At 40.4% G+C, this 16,588-nt stretch overlaps 1 protein-coding gene and 1 long non-coding RNA gene across 3 annotated transcripts in view; one reads left to right on the plus strand and one right to left on the minus strand.

Annotated features, from left to right (window-relative positions):
• LOC116320990 (nuclear factor 7, brain-like) overlaps nt 1–16,588 on the plus strand; it is a 1,074,516-nt gene that overhangs the window by 1,014,569 nt on the left and 43,359 nt on the right. The window lies entirely within an intron of this gene.
• Nucleotides 7,148–9,262, minus strand: LOC120438425. Its single transcript, XR_005611868.1, has 2 exons — nt 8,823–9,262; nt 7,148–8,742 (listed from the first exon to the last, which is right to left on the minus strand). It is a non-coding gene; the product is annotated as an uncharacterized LOC120438425 (long non-coding RNA).

Here is a 16,588-nt window from a genome sequence, read left to right on the forward strand (position 1 = left end):
TTTCTGATCTGGGCTAACGGCCAACCAGACTGTGTAAATGCAAAGGAATACTGTGTGGCTCTTCAGGGACAAACACAGATGAATGATAGACCCTGTGGAGATTCTTACCCTTTCCTGTGTTACAATGGTAGGAAAAAAGATTTGTTGCCATAATTTATTTATACAGTTTTATGTGACTCATAATTTACTTATTTAAAAGAAAGAATCTCTTTTTAACCTTTCACAGCCAGCAGTACAAGTTACATCTTAGTGATGAAGAACCAAACCTGGTCAGCGGCTCAGTCGTACTGCAGGACATACCACACAGACCTGACCAGTATAAGAAACAAAGAGGAGAAATTCAACATCACGCTCACTTTGAATGGATCAACAGTTCAGTATGTGTGGATTGGTCTCTACATGGATCCCTGGGCCTCCTGGTCTGACAACACAACCTCCACATTCACAAACTGGATGTCTTATCAGCCTAATAACTATTATCCACCTGAGAACTGTGGAGCGTTTTATTTAATGACAGGGGAATGGGCTGATGGCTCCTGTGACTACATACAATATTTTTTCTGCTTCACAGGTGAGGTCCAGAATGCAAACACTGTAAGATCCTGTCATCATGTAAAACACTAATGTTTGTGTTTTTATATGTGGTTCATTTTTAGCAGTGACAAAGCAAACAGTGGTGAAAATGAAGCTTCAGTCAGAGGCAGACATGCACAGCACAGAGATCCAGCAGCAGGTTTCACAGCAGGTCAGCAGTTCAGTCACCAACACAAACTTGACACAAGTTCAAACTATGCTTCATGTTTTTCATCATCTGCACATTTTGTCCAGCTGTCAGGCCTCATGCTGTCAGAAGGACTGACAGACTTCAGGATTCGTTGGAGGAAAGTCCAGAGTCACCGTGACGACCAGTCAAAGAAGCAGGATGAAGACGGTGACTGCAAAACTGAAGTCTGACTGGACTGAACCACTTCATGTGTGAAGTTAATGACATGCTGTGCTGAGCTGTCTCATCCTTTAAATCAGGGGTCCCCAATCCCGGTCCACGTGGTCAACACACCTGAATCACATGATTAGTTTGTTTCCAGGCCTCTGGAGAACTTCAAGACATGTTGAGAAGGTAATTTGTCTATTTAAATCAGCTGCGATAGATCAAGGAGACATCTAAAACTTGCAGGGACAACGTGCTTCGTGGACTGGGATTGGGGACCCCTGCATTAAATCTTTCAATATTTCAGAGTGTAAAGTTCAAGTTCATGTTCGAATTTTATTCACCACATGCAATGGCAGGTTTCCTGCAGTGGAATGAACCCGCCCCCCACCACACACACACAACACAGACATCACATGGGGATACAAGTCAGAGAACGGTTGCATTACAGAAAACCACTGAAATGTACACTATAATGGGAAAATACAAGAGGAAAAAAAGAGACCTCTACTCATGCTGGGCTATAAGAGGAACGCATGAGAACAGGAAACAAAAAAACTCCTCTGCACAGAAAAGCACATAAATGTCCACAGTACAACAATATGGGGCACGTGACCAGCAACAGGGTTGGGTAGGGGATGAGGAGTAATCCTGGGCAACACAGCAACCATCCTGCCACTGCGCCGACTCTCCAGCGGGGCCCAGACCCGCCTCGTGTTCCCAAGAAGAGTCAAGCATCGGGCGTTGGAAGGGAGGGGAGAGTGAGTGATTATTAGTGTAAGTGTATGTGTGTGCGTGTCCATAGTTCAGTGTCCTTCACCCTGCCAGGCTAAGTAAACAGTCTACCAGCCAACCCAGGTGGCCTTGCATGGAATGGGAAGAACAGTCTAAACACATTGTTGTTCAGCTCCAGCCTTGAGACCGCAGCTGGCGCCGAAGGGGTCTCCGCATGAAGTGATGATGGTTTTTACTTTAGTGCGAACAACTCATATGAATTTCAAAGCTGTTCTAACAGTCCAACACTGGTCTCTCAATCTCCCGTTGGAGAACCGTGAGCTTTCTATGATGTTATCAAACTTACGTTACGTGATGTTGTCATTCTTGTGGTTAAAGAGCAGGTTCTGAGAACTCACGATTGCGGTGCGCTTCCCAAGATGTGATCCAATTTGAACCCAGAGGTGTTATTCCGAGCGAGCCCCTCCAGATGTAATCAGTTTGCACTCAGAGGTCTTGTTCGAGTATTCACTGCAGCCGTCATGCGGTTCTCCAAGATCTCATCCGTGCTGCACTCAATGAGCCCATTTTGAGAAACTCACGCCTCGTCCCATCGTTTCAATCCCAGCGGGCAGCTTTGTGGGGGTTTGAACAGCCGGTTCCACTTCCTTAATTCTTCGATAAGCCAGGGCCAAGCCAGCTCCGATCAGCAAGAACCCTGTTACCATGGTTCCAAATAGGTAGATATCTTCAGCACTCAGGCTCACCCAAGCTCAGACTTCTCATTGAAGGGGTGTCAATTGCATTCAGAGACCAGTTGACCAAATCCATAATTCCTCTATTAGGTTTTAGAGAACAGACTGTGAGAAAGTGTTCCAGGGAAAAATAAAAAACACGAGACAAGGACATAAGAAGCTAAGCAGGGAAGATAAGGGCAGGAGAGGAGAAAAGTGAAACCGCCTTCGCTGAGAGCCAAACGAGTAGTTCCTCCAACAGCTGATTTGTTCAACTGCAATTGTAGTTTGGTAGAAATTATTTTACTGATCTGCTCAATAATTTTGTGATTCATCTTGAAATTTTAACGATAAGCTTGGATTCATCGTTATTGTCCTTCTATGTAAGAGACCACACAGGCTTTGTCTTTATGCAGTTTATTGAGATCAATAGTTCTGTTTCACTGTGACAGCAACCTCTGCTGACTTATTAAAGTGTGGACAACAAGCAACAAAGCATTGCTTTGTGTATGTCCAGTTTCTGCTTAGACTGATACCTATAACAATGGCAGCCATAAATGGGGCCATAAGTCTCCCAAACCTTGCCTAATATGAATTTGAATGATCCCTTTCAAGAGACAGTTAAAGATTTAAAAGCCTTATTTTTATGCATTCACTACAGTTGGAGGGTCCCAAAATTAATGAAATAAAAACATCATTAATAGTTAATTAAATGTTTTATTAAATAACTAATTTGGAATGAATTAATAAAGTACACTACCGGTCAAAAGTTTTAGAACACCCAAATTTTTTCAGTTTTTTCTTGAAAATTATGCAGTTTAATGAGTCATACCACTTTAGTACAAATAAGCAATTGTAGTTAAAAAACGAAATCATGGAATCAATTTATAGACCAAAATGTATTCTAAGCTTCTGACTCATCAAAGTCGCCACCTTTGGTAGATGTAACAGATGAACACTCCGTACAAGTCACGGACCCTGGATCCAGCAAAACAGCCCCAGACCGTCACACTTCCTTCTCCGTGTTTGACAGTTGATGCCACACACTGTGAAACCTTCCTTTCGCCTACTCAACCGCGTACAACGAACCTGCGTGATAAACCAAAGATTTCAAATTTTGATTCACGAGTCAATATTACAGTTTTCAGCAGTGTTTCATGGTCTTGGAAAGTCTTATTTTGACATCTTAGCAGTGCCTTTCTTGCTGCAACTCGTCCTGTCAAACCTGCTGCTCAAAATCTTCTCTTCACAGTTGAAACTGAGACTTGCTTGTTAAGATAAGATAAGATAACCTTTATTAGTCCCACATGTGGGAAATTTGTTTTGTCACAGCAGGAAGTGGACAGTGCAAAAGTTATGAAGCAAAAATTAGAATACAAAAAGAATAAATACAGTACACAACTGTACAGAATAGAATAAAATAAAATACTATATACAGTAGAATAAATAGAATAAAATATACAATAGGATAAAAATAGAATACAAATGCTATATACAACTGAGTAAAAATACAACTTTATCATGAAAAAAGTATTGCACTCTGTGTTATTGCTATTGCACATGTGTGGATGTGTGTGTTTGATTAGTTGAAGTCTTTGTTGTAGAGTCTGACAGCAGTGGGGAGGAAAGATGTCAGGTTTTAGTTAACGGACTCAGGCACAGACCGGAGATCCTTGCAGGGGTAATAGTCAGTTTATTTATACAAACGACACCAGGTGAAACTATTTACAACGTACTGGAGGGAGGGGAGGGAGGTCCAGGGCTCCAGGGCATGTAAGGGGAAGGATGGGAAACAGACACACTCCAAAGGCTCTCTCTTCTTTCACAAATCCACTCACTCGTCCACACGGTAACAGGCAGGCAGGGAAAGGTCCGGGGTAGATCTGTACACAGAAACTAGTGTTAACAGCGAACAGACGGAAACAATCTTTACAGAGTTTAACTCACTAACGGTTGAGTGACTGACGCTGATAGCTCAACGATCCAGCGATGAGTAACACAGTGCTGCAGTCTTAAGTAGGCCTTGCGATCACCCAGATAGGCAGCAGGTGCGTGGGCCAGGGGCGGGAGCCCATAATGAGCACCACCCCAGCAGGTGAGAGAGAGAGAGAGAGAGAGCAAAAAAAACAACAAAACACATGTTGCCTAATACAGGATCAGCTGATGAGGCACAGGGACCATGACAAAAGACCTGTGAAATCTCTCTGTCCCACACCGTGGGTGCCGCAGCCACTGAAGGAGCTGCTCAGTGCTGTCAGAGTCTCCTGCGTGAGGTGGGAGATGTTGTCCAACAGGGATGACAGCTTAGCCAAAATTCTCCTGTCACTCACCACCTCCACTGGGTCCAGAGGGCATCCTAGAACAGAGATGTCTCTTCGGATCAGCCTGTTCAGTCTCTTCCTATCCCTGGCAGAGTCCACACCGTAAAAGATAGCTGAGGCCACCAGAGTCATAGAAGGTCTTCAGGAGTGGGCCCTCCACTCCAAACGAGTCTCCGCAGCAGGTACAGTCTGCTCTGCCCTTTCCTGTAGAGGGCGTCTGTGTTATGAGACCAGTCCAGTTTGTTGTTCAGATCAGTCGGCAGAGATGTTTCCATCCCATTACGACCACTATTAAGCTGTGCTTGAAGCTGTTGTCCCGTGAGCCGCCTATCACACAAGCTGTTAACTCTCAGAAACTTGTCCTCTGATTCAGTTGTGGATTTGGGTCTGCCAGACGTCTTTCTGTCACAGTTTGCCCCGTGTCTGAGAGCCTTTTCATGGTGATGGAAACTGTACTCACTGACACCTTGACACAGTGTGTTCCAAAACTGATTTTATGCAGACAGATGGAGTTGTAAGTAATCTAGAAAAGTTGGAACAGCTGTAGGAACTAGTAGCACCAGCTTTCGAGGCTTTATCAACCACCGTTGCTGTAGAGCAGCTTTAAATTTTTAACACAGTTTGTTAGGCCAAAAAAGGCCTTCTTGTATAATACTGAAATGTACATTATTTTTCAGTTTTGGGTAACCTTACCTTTGTTTTAACCTCTGGCAGTTCACATCTGACCTTTGTACCATCTCAAGCTATTCATTGCACTTGAATGACTTGGTATGCAATAAATAACTGGAAAAATTAAGGTGTTCTAAAACGTTTGACCAGTATATTAATAATTTATTAAATAATTAATCTTAAGATTTAATTTAAAACATTCTATATTTTTAATTATTCAATTAAACAATTAATGTAATAATTAAGTGGTTATTTATTTTTAGTAATTATTAACACATTTAATAAATTATTTAATGATGGTTTGATGATGACCGAGCTTTGGCCTGATAGAGTCTTTAAGTGGCCGTTTCTCAATACCAACCAAGCCTACACGCAGGCATTTGGACATGTGTGGACCCAAAGTCTACTTTATCTTTTCAAATACTCTGTGTCTGTCACCAGCTATGCTTTTAATATTATTTAGAATTTAGTGGCTTATTCTTTCAATGTGTGCAAAAGGTGGTCAAGTTGTTACAGATCTTGCATAACTCTCGCTAATGTTCACCTGTCGGAGGTCAAACTCCAGACTCAATTTAGGTTATATCTATTGGATATTTAATCCTTTATGTTCATTTCCGTTATACTCAAATGAACATCTAGCCTGCTTCTAAAAAGATTCAGTTATCTTTATTTTAAACACACCTTTTAACACCTGTTAGTTTTGGAGTCTTTATGTGATATTTGTGATTATTAGAATAAAAATTGAAATCTGTTTGTGGTGTTTCTTTTCAATAATCAGCATGGCCTGTGTATACACACATAATCTTTATTAAAAGAGATTATACTTGTTAGAAACTATGAAACAGATTGTACAGACTTCTGGATTCTAATCTAATATTTTCATTGTGAATATTAATCATGGGGGTAAAAAGCAGTCCATCTGCTGTGTCCTGTGTACCACGCGGCGAGATCAGCATGTTCAGGATATCTTTCCACTGGATGGATTAACTGACCCTAACAGGATGAACGTTCACACACAGCTGGTTATAAGCCTGTGCTTCTGCAGAAAATGATCCTTATTACTCCCAACTAATCCACTGAAGTGAAAATTGACAGTACAAAGAAAATAAAAATATACCATACAAACGCAACGCAAGGATTTGGCCTCTACACTCCCTCACTACATTGAAGATTAGACTTAAAACTTTCCTTCTCCGTTTGAATCCTCCCTTAGTTAGGCTATAACAGGCATAGATTGTTGTAGATTTCCCATGATGCATTCAGTTAGAATCTCATTGAATGTAGAATCAATACAGCTGAAGACTGTTTAAAGCAAAAAAAGCTAAATCTCTGACTGAACTAATGGTTGCTAGTGTGTCAGCTGACAGGTTACAGTCCACCAGGCCAGAGTTTTACCATCTACTATGGAGCTGTCCACCATTTATCTACAGAGACATGAAAGCACAGAGATCCATCTTTAGCAACAATGACTTGCAATAATGGTTTAATCTGTGAGTTTATCAGACTCTCACATAATTATGTAGGAATTTTGGCGAACTGTTCTTTACAGAATTGTTTGCGTTTGCTGAGGTTTGTTGGTTTCTTTATGCCATCACAACATTTCAGTCAACTTGAGATCTGGAGTTACAGGACATCATAGATCACAGTGATTCATACTTCTTACTTAGAGGTACATGTGAAAGTAAACGTACTCAGTTACAATAAGCGTCTGAAATTCTCATCTGTCCAATTTAATCAGGTCCAATTGAATTTTATTCATACAGCGGTAAATCAACAAACTCTAACATATTCAGTGAGTTTTAATGACACTTGGAGCAGCAGAATACAGCAGGTTACTCAGTCTGAACAAAAGATGGAAATCCAGAAAAGGAAACTCACACTAAGAGGAAAACAGAGATAAGAGGAGAGCAGCAGGTGGTGAACACACACTGAAAGCTAACTAATGAAACGGCTGGCCTTTAAAGTACACAAGGAGCTAATCAGAGAAGAAAACATTGAGAAGGGAAGGCCATCACTAAGGCAGGAGAGGATAAAGACAGGTGGAGCTCATTCAGACAACAGACAGAGCTTCAGAAGAAAAACAGCATTCATTTGATCTGTGAAAATAATACAAGGACCTGCCTCTCTAATACATATGTTTTGGTCATGTTCATCCCTCAAACAATACTGGATTAATATTTTTCTGACTTTATCAAAGATCATCCAGCTAACCCTCCAACCTGTGCCCTTAACTGCTTTGTTTGGGGTTCTTCCTGATACAGTTGTCTTGCCGACGCCCCAAGCGGATTTGGTAGCGTTTCTCACCTTATTGGCAAGACGCAGATTATTGTTATGTTGGAAATCCCCTTCTCCCCCATCCTGGGAAATCTGGATCAGAGACACTTTGCATTTTAGCAAACTCGAAAAGATTAAATTCACCCTGCATGGGTCTATGGCCAAATTTTTTAAGATCTGGCAACCCTTTTTTGACCATGTTCAGACTTTGCGGTCTCGCAACGCTCCCAATTAGCCAGCTCAGATTTTATTCTATTTTATTTCATCTTATGTTTAAGTATATGGACTCTATTGTGCCTGCGCCTTATGATGGTATCTACTTACCTACTTTATACATATTTGTTTTCTCTTACAGATTTGACTGTGTTTTTGTTTTTTCTGTGTCTGTGTGGGGGTGTGGGCTCTGAAACTCTCCACATCTCTCTGTACACTCAGGAACTGTCATCTTGTACTCCAGGGTTTACTATTCCTATTATCAGACTGGACCCTTTCTTTTTTCTTTTTGTACACCCACTGGTACTCCTATAATTATGAGGTGGGAGTGTATGTTTCATATTGTTTTATGTTCTTCAAAAGGAAAACGGCACATTGTTCAACTTGTCTTTTGTAAAAATGGATGCAGAAAATTTAATAAAAATATATATATAAAAATAAACTAATACAAGGAGAAACTAAAGAGTAACAATAAAATCCAGCAAAGATGCAAAAACAGAAGCTTTTATCAAAAAGCACATTTGCTGAACTCAAGTCTGTCTGCTCCACCCACCTCTAGCTATACAATTGATGAAGTCACAGATTGGCTTACCTGAGCAGGTGAGCACCAGGACTGGAGGAAAAGCCCATGATGAACTGATAATGATTGTGTGTTTTAAACACCCCATCGCAGAAAAATAAGTAATTTCACAGTAAAGTCTGGGAGCCCACAGAGGTCTTTCTGAGGGCTTCTGTTTTAAAGAAACACGAGGGCCACAGTCCAGATGTTGGCAAATAGAAGCTGCTTCCTTCAGGGTCATGCGGAATGTATGCACTGGTCTCCACTCTCCTATTTTCACTTCCAGTGTACCTGCACAGCGACTGGCTCCATCCACTAACCTGATAGGCTCTGAACAGAAAGCAGAGAGTCATAAATAAAAAAAAATGAAGTGAGTTTGAAGCAAATCGAAGCTGCAGCTGCTCTTCTACCTGAGCAGGTGAGTCCAACAGCTTTGCCTGGTGAGCAGCTGCTTCTAGTAGAGTTTGAGCTCCTACAGTCCAGGAGAGTAGACTCATGGCCTTCACACTGGAACTCTTTGCTCCACACTGGAGCCCCCACATCTCCATAGAGCGCCCCCTGGAGGGCTGAGGGAGGCCCGCAGCCAAGCTCCCTACAGACCACCTCTGCATCCTGCTGGTCAAAATGATCTTCACACATGGAGGTCCAGCTCTGCTTGGACTGGTTAGACTGGTTGTAGTTGACCTCCAGTCTGCCTGAACACAGACTGGTCCCATTCAGCAGCCTCACAGAGTCTGAGGAGATCAGAGAAGATCCAACAGACAGAGATCAGAGACAGCAGACACGAGAAGAAGAGGTCAGCAAACAACTTTTCACTGATTCAAACTTTCAAAGTGTGAAAATCAGAGTTCATCCACTAAATCCAAACCAAACATGCACAAAGACAACAAAAAATCAGCTTTAGAAGTTGCAAAATATACAACTGAACTGTGACAAATATGCACAAATATGAAGAAGAACCTAAACCCCTCTGCATTTAATTATGAGACACCCTGAAAAGGTTGATTCTGTTCACTTAGACGTAGCGTTTTCAGTGGAAGAATTGCTTTGTCACTTATCAAACTGACTTCAGTTTCAGCTGACTGATGAGACTGAAGAAGTCACTTGGGATAAACATACCCTGATGATGCATCAAGACATAATTATGAGATACTACTGCTCTCTGGCTCTCTTCCACAGCATGTTACTTGTCATTGACCTGGTTCTGCCAGAGGTTTCTTCTTGTTAACAGAGTTTCTTCTTCTCTCTCTTACCAAGCACTTGCTCCTAGTGAATTGTCAGATTTTTGGTGTGTTCTCTGTATTATTGTATGGTCTTTATGTACAATGTAAAGTGCTTTGAGGTGACTGTTGCCATTTGGTGCTAAATAAATAAAACTGAATTGAAGGGACTTTAAATATACAAGCAGCTAATTAGAGAAAAAAAAACACTGGGCAGGACAGGCCATCACTAAAGCACCAAGTTTAGCGAGAGATGGAGAATAATAGTTGTCTGTAGTGCTCAGAGCAAAGTCAGCCATAATTTTAGGCATGATATGAATTTAAATTCAGTTTAACTCAGGGAGGTGCAGCCATCTGCTGCAACCAGGTGGAGGTGAAGGGAGGAAGACAGGTTGTGGAAGAGAGCCAGAGATTAACATGCACAGACAAACAGAGACTGTAGCTTTTCAACTACTTTTAAAAGGTTCTGTTATTGTCTGCAAGAAGCGCTGTGGAGTGTATTTAAAGGACCTGTATGAAGTGAGCACGCTTCTTACTCACAGTTCTAACGACATGATGAAAATCCAATTTTATTTATAAAGCACTTTAAAATACCACAGGACCAACGTGCTGTACAGAAAGTAAGTTAAAAACAATAAAATAACAGAAAATAGCAAAAAAAAAACAAACAAACCTCAAAATAAAAATCCACAAATATGAAAAGAAACGAAAGCGTGACTCTACATCAAGCTAAGATGCAGAAACAGGAGAAACAGAAACATTAGACGATGTCACAGACTGGTGACATCATCTAATGTCACCAGTCTGGCTTACCTGAACAGGTGAGCTCCCGGACTGAAGAATCATCCCATGACAGTACACATCTTGGCAGATGATAATCAGAAGGATGACATTCATCTCTAAGTAGCCACATAGATGTGGAATAGGACATCTCTATGATTCGTAAAGAAACAACAAAGCCACAGTTCAGATGTTCACAGACAGCGGCTGCTGCCTTCATGTGAAAGCCTCCTATAAAGGCTGGTCTCCATTCTCCCTGATGCTTCAGCTCCAGTGTGCCTGCACAGCGACTGGCTCCTCCCACCAACCTCACAAACTCTGAACAGAAAGCAGAGAGTTTCAGTAAAGAGGGGAAATGCCTTGTGAAATTTGCTAGTGAGTTTGATTTTGGTACTATTTTTTGATTTTTCTGTTTACCTGTTGAATTGTGTTTCACTTCAGCCTGGAGTCCTGAGGAGAAAATGAGAGAAGAACCATCATTTTGTGTTATTTTTTTATTTTTTTTTGTCTTGACAGCATCCTTCAGATGTCCTCACCTAAAAATCTCCAAGCCTCAAAATCTCTGGGAAAAGTATAGGATTCCCATAAGATTCGCTATGAACAAGCACCTGATGACAGTGGGAATTCTTCCCCTTATAGGAGGAAACCTCCAGCTGAATATACAGCACAAAGAGAAAAAAGTCGAGCTTAATGGGACTCTAATTAAGTACTGTTAAACACATGGGACTAAAGAAAAAAAAACATAACTAATAAAGTCTCTTTTATGGACTTTTTTGAATAGCGATTTAGCAGTGAGCCAATCAATGACTCAAACAGTTATTGATCGCCTCGGTGTTTGCACAGTGGCATCAAAGCAGAATGTTCTCAGCCCCTGATAAGTTATGTGCAGCAGGCCACCAGGTAAAGTGTCATTCTGCAGCGACAGTGGGATGATTTCTTGGATCAGATCAGGAAATCTTCAGCTTGAAAATCTAAATGTTGCAGCAGCAGGTACCGTAGTTTTCGGGTCATAAGCCGCTACTTTTTCCCCACACTGTGAACACTGCGGCTTACACTGACGTGCGGCTAATGCATTTTTTTCATGCTGCCAAAAACATTTTGCCTGGTAAGAGTAGACCGATAAAATTGATAAGTAGTATATATATATTGTATGTATTTTTACCGGTTGTTAAGAGACGTTATAATGTTGTTTGTGCACTGTTCTGTAAAAACACCGTAAGCAATGTAACTTGTGTGTAACTGATACGTACGTATACTTACAGGTAGCCGTGTTACAGGCGCTGTTCAAGGAAAAAAAGCATTTGCAGTATGTATTTTTGTATCTTACCATGACGTTTATGTTACCTTATGGATTAAATTAAAAGTTAAAAATCCTCACGTGTAATATTTCTGTGTAAATATCTCATATTACAGGTGAAACGCATACGGCTTAAAATCCTGTGCGCCCTGTACAAGTACAAAATTGATTTTCTTTCTAAAATTAGAGCATGCGGCTTTTAATCAGGTGCGCTCTGTAGTCCGGGAATTACGGTAAATGTAACCCAGCAATGTCAGTGAAGCAGCTTCAGGATTTTCAAAATACACCAAAAAGACAAAACAGGAATATGATGACCTGTTTAACCCTTTCAAAGGCACAAACTCTTCTAGTTTGAAGATTACATGCTAATGTTATTACTAGATGTGGTGAACTGTTTGTAGGGTTTGGTACTGCAGTTGCACTTTTATTGGCATTTTATTGTTCTTTCAAATCACTTAAACCGCTGCTGTGTCAGCTCTGGGCTGTATTCTTATTGGTTCCTTTTAAATAAACCCATAAACTAAAGTCATTCTGCAGAAAGATGACAGAGAGTCACCTTTCAGTATTATAACTGTGGCTCTTAAATGATTGCAGTAGAATAGTTAATAAAGTTTTAAAGCATGTGAGGCTGCAGGTCAAAGTGACTGTGAACAGATTAAAAACTGACTTTTGTTTTTTGACGTCTGAACGATTCTAAATTGAAGCTGTTGAAGTGTCACAGTGCAGTTTTTTCTTTCCTTCACTGATCCTTTTATATGATGCATGTGTGTGTCGTGGTGATGTTAGTGTCCTACCTGAGCTCCACAGCATCAGCAGCATCAGCAGCAGCAGGGGATTCATGTCCATGTCGACGTCTCTCTGCTCTGATCATCACATGTACTTTACTTTTATACCTGACACAGGAGGAGGCGGAGCTTCAAGCCTCTCTGTCTGGTTTCGATGAATCTCTCAGATCTCTGGCACACATTGACCTTTTTTTTGTCAGCCATGTTTCCTGTGGAAGAAGTGGATGAGACAGTTTTTGTACTGGTGTCCACTCTCAGACCAGTTCTCTCCCAGTTTGTCTCTGCAAATCAGGAGTCTATCAGTGGAGGAATCTTTCTTCCTACTTACTGTTAATGGTCTTTTTTCTGTTGCTGTGACTTGACCGCAGACCAGAAGCTGCACGTGTGTGCTGATCTGACTGGGAGGGTAAACAAGACAACATATTGATCGATTCACAAATCTGCTGATGATGCTATATGTAGCACAGAGTGAACACATATGCGCATGAGTGAGTCAGTGAGGGGTCAAAGGTTATAAAAGGCTTGTTTATTACAAAGAGACGGCTATCAATTCTTTTTTTTAAGTGAATAGAATAAGTTTACACACCCCTTAAAATGCCTGGTTTTTGTAATGTCAAAAATCGTTCAAAGCTTGTACCACCTTTGATGTTAGCTTTAGCCTATTAACTTCTATTACAAAACAAATCTTTAAGGGGGGAACGTATTTTCTAAAAAGCACGCCATGCAGAAGAGATGGATTCGTAATCTGATAGATTTAGACTGTTATGCAAGGAAAAGTGGACATATATTACCATGTCAAGGTGTGCTGTTAGACTACAACCCAAGAGGACTGAATGCTGCAATTAAATCAAAAACTGTGTGCATAAAATATTAGTTTAAAGTTGTGTGCACTTCTGCAATCCGCTTAGTGCACCTTTTTTTTTTTTTTTTTTTTTTTCCCTTACAAATTTGTTTGTTTTTTTAGTCGACTATACATGTTATGATTTACATTACAGGTGGGACTTTTTTTTTTATTCCTATACCTAGACAAATATAAATGCAAATGTACATATAAATGTGTTGAAAAGGGCATAAAAGCCCATTTTTGTTATCACTTTGAGCAGCTTTTGCTTCTCATTAGCAAAGTGTAATATATGTGTGTTGGGTTACTTAACTGCAAATACAGCTCATGTTTAGAAAATGCTACAAATTTTTTTTAATTCTTTGACATTCTTACAATATTTGACCCGCATAAAGTAGTAAGTGGTCCTTTTAAACTGTTTAAATGACTTAGACATTTGAGATTATGGTTTTGGTGCATCCATTGTGCAGAAAAAAAATTGTGTCAATATTTTAGTTTTTACTAAAACTCAAAAACATTGGCAGCATTTTGTCACAGTGGTATTACTTTGTGGTCGCCAACATCTGAGACAAGAACTAAAGGTGGGAAGTAACCAAATTCAAATACTTTTCGACTGTACTTCAGGTATCTGCATTTTACTTGAGTATTTATTTTTCTGACAACCTTTTAATTTTACGCCCTGCATTTTTGATCAGGTCCAGCTGCTGTATTTCACCGGGAGAAAAAAGAAAGAGAGCTAACTTCACTCAGAGATGGAGAAAGATAAGAAAGAGAACAGAAGAGGAAGAACAGAGGTTAGATCTAAAGGGAAGGACTGCTCAGTGGTGTTTGATAAACTGCAAATTTAAAGCTTAGATGTGATGTCATTTTTAAAACGTATTGGATTTGTACATGATGCCCTTTGCTAAATTATATTTCTATTCTGTTACACATCGTGCAAATAAACCTTGCTATGCAAATTTTGTGTTCAGTGAAAAATAAAATAAAATTTTGAGTAAAATTCTGGGTAGTTTTTGTCCATGATAAACAGGTTGCTCTGCAGTAATGTGGTGGATTCACATTAAAATTTTTGACTGTTGCACAGTGGCTGTGCTTTCATACTCAGTGTTAGGTTACATCGAGTGTATTGGAGATACATTTGCATTTAGGCTGATGATGCTCATATCTATTCAATGAATTCCAACTTTGTGCCATCTGTCAGTGGCGCTTCATGACCAATTTTACTAGTGATGGGTCCTGCAAGACTGACGCACCGACGCATGTATCAAGCTCACCTAGCGATGCCTGTATCGGTGCGTGCGTCACTTTAAGAAAAGGTCACGTGATCGATACAGCTGCTGTATCGCTCATTGCCAACGCGCCAAACTGTGTTTAAAAGGTACCGCATCTGTCAACGGAATGAGTCGCCACCAAACCCCCCCCTACACACACAAAATTACTCTGGCAAAGAAAAAAAAAATACACATCTCTCTATATTATTTATTTCATTTTATGCAGGCTAAATGTTGCACCTGTTCTGCGGAGCTTTCTTACAAACAAAAGCACCTCCTCAGTGTTACAGAGGCATTACAGAGCCAAACATGAAAATGAGGAGACAAACACACTGAGAATGAACACAGGTCGGCCTATACTGACACTGAACAGCTTTATCATCATTTTTTTTATTAATATGTGTTTTATTTTTCAAAACAAGCATCTAGGAAGACTGCTCTGGACCAGGCAGTCCTGAATTTTATTATAAAGGACTGCCAACCCCTTAGTATTGTGGAGCGTGTCAGAGAGAAAAATTCCAAGATCAGAGGATCCTTTAACGTACTGGGGGAATAGGAAGACATCTTATCAGAACCTTTTCCACCTGGCTTTACAGCTTTTGTGTACCCCAGCTTCATCTGTGCCTGTGAGTTTTCCAAAGCTGGGGAAATGGTGTAAAACAAACAAACAAACAAAAAAAAAAAACGCAATCGACTGAATGCAAAAAGATTGGATAAACTTATTTTTCTGAATAGAAATTTATAATAAACTCTGAGTCGAATGGGTAATATTACATTCACAATACTTTCATTTTAATTTTCACTTAATGTCATTCACAATATATTTTAAAGATGTAAATGGCCTGTATTTGTATAGCACTTTACTATAAGGACCCCAAAGCGCTTTACACATCCAGTTATCCACCCATTCACATACTGGTGATGTCTACAATACTTGCAATATAAAAGATATAACATTATTCCATAGAAAGTACAATACCTTACAATGTATAAGTATGACTAGGTCATTGAATTGTTGTGAAATGTTGTGAGTCTCAAGTAAGTTGCCTGCAATGATATTTAAGGTCCAGCAGGTGTCAGTATGGAGCAAAACAGCAAAACTGTATCGACACAGTGCCGATACAGTTTGGGGAATGTGCTGAAACGCTTCACGAGGCCTCATCTACCCATCACTAAATTTTACAGTGGGGACATTGAGGGCCAATAGTCTCTTGAACCCAAGTCATCAATATTGGCATCATAAAGACAACCAACTCCAAACAAACTGTTATTTTTCAAATATTAATCACTGCTTTGGGTTAAGAGGTCGGAAACTGCTCCTCAGCTCACAATTGGTCTTTGAACAATGTCAGCTCAGCTCATTAAGCATGTAGTCAGTCATAATCTTGCTCCCTCTGACTAAAAGACATATGTGGGACTCACAGAGTCTGCAGCTTGTCTTCCTTTGTCGTGTGGCAGCATCACGTTGCTCAAAAATGTTCAGTACTTAACCCCACAAGTTATCAAAAAATGACTCGTGTCTAAAATCCATCAAAGTTTGAACTAAACCTTCAACTAAATCAGGCGTTCTTTTAAGTCAGTCAGGGCCAGAATACCACGGACCTGAAAAGATGTTTCTCCTCTGTGCTCTTGTGCGATGCCTTGCTTGATATGTTTGAGGGCAAGTCATCTATCCATTATGTGTAGAGCTATGAATCAACATGCCCATCATATGTCACACAGTGTTGGAACTCTTGTGCTGCCATGCATCTCACTTTGTACAGCCAGCCATTTGGGGTGCACACATGAGCCAGAAGTGAAAACATAAAGATTTTGAAACAGAGCAAAGAATTAGTCTGCTTCTGGAACCGTTTTGATTGCATCAGGTAGCACTAAATTGAGACAGTGGGCACTGCAGGGGATGTACAAGGCACATTTAGCTTTCTCTTTGATTATAGCCTGGACCCCTCAATGCTTACCACTCATTACAGCAGCACCATTGT

Source organism: Oreochromis aureus, linkage group 3, assembly GCF_013358895.1.
Source record: "Oreochromis aureus strain Israel breed Guangdong linkage group 3, ZZ_aureus, whole genome shotgun sequence".
Taxonomy (NCBI): Eukaryota; Metazoa; Chordata; class Actinopteri; order Cichliformes; family Cichlidae; genus Oreochromis; species Oreochromis aureus.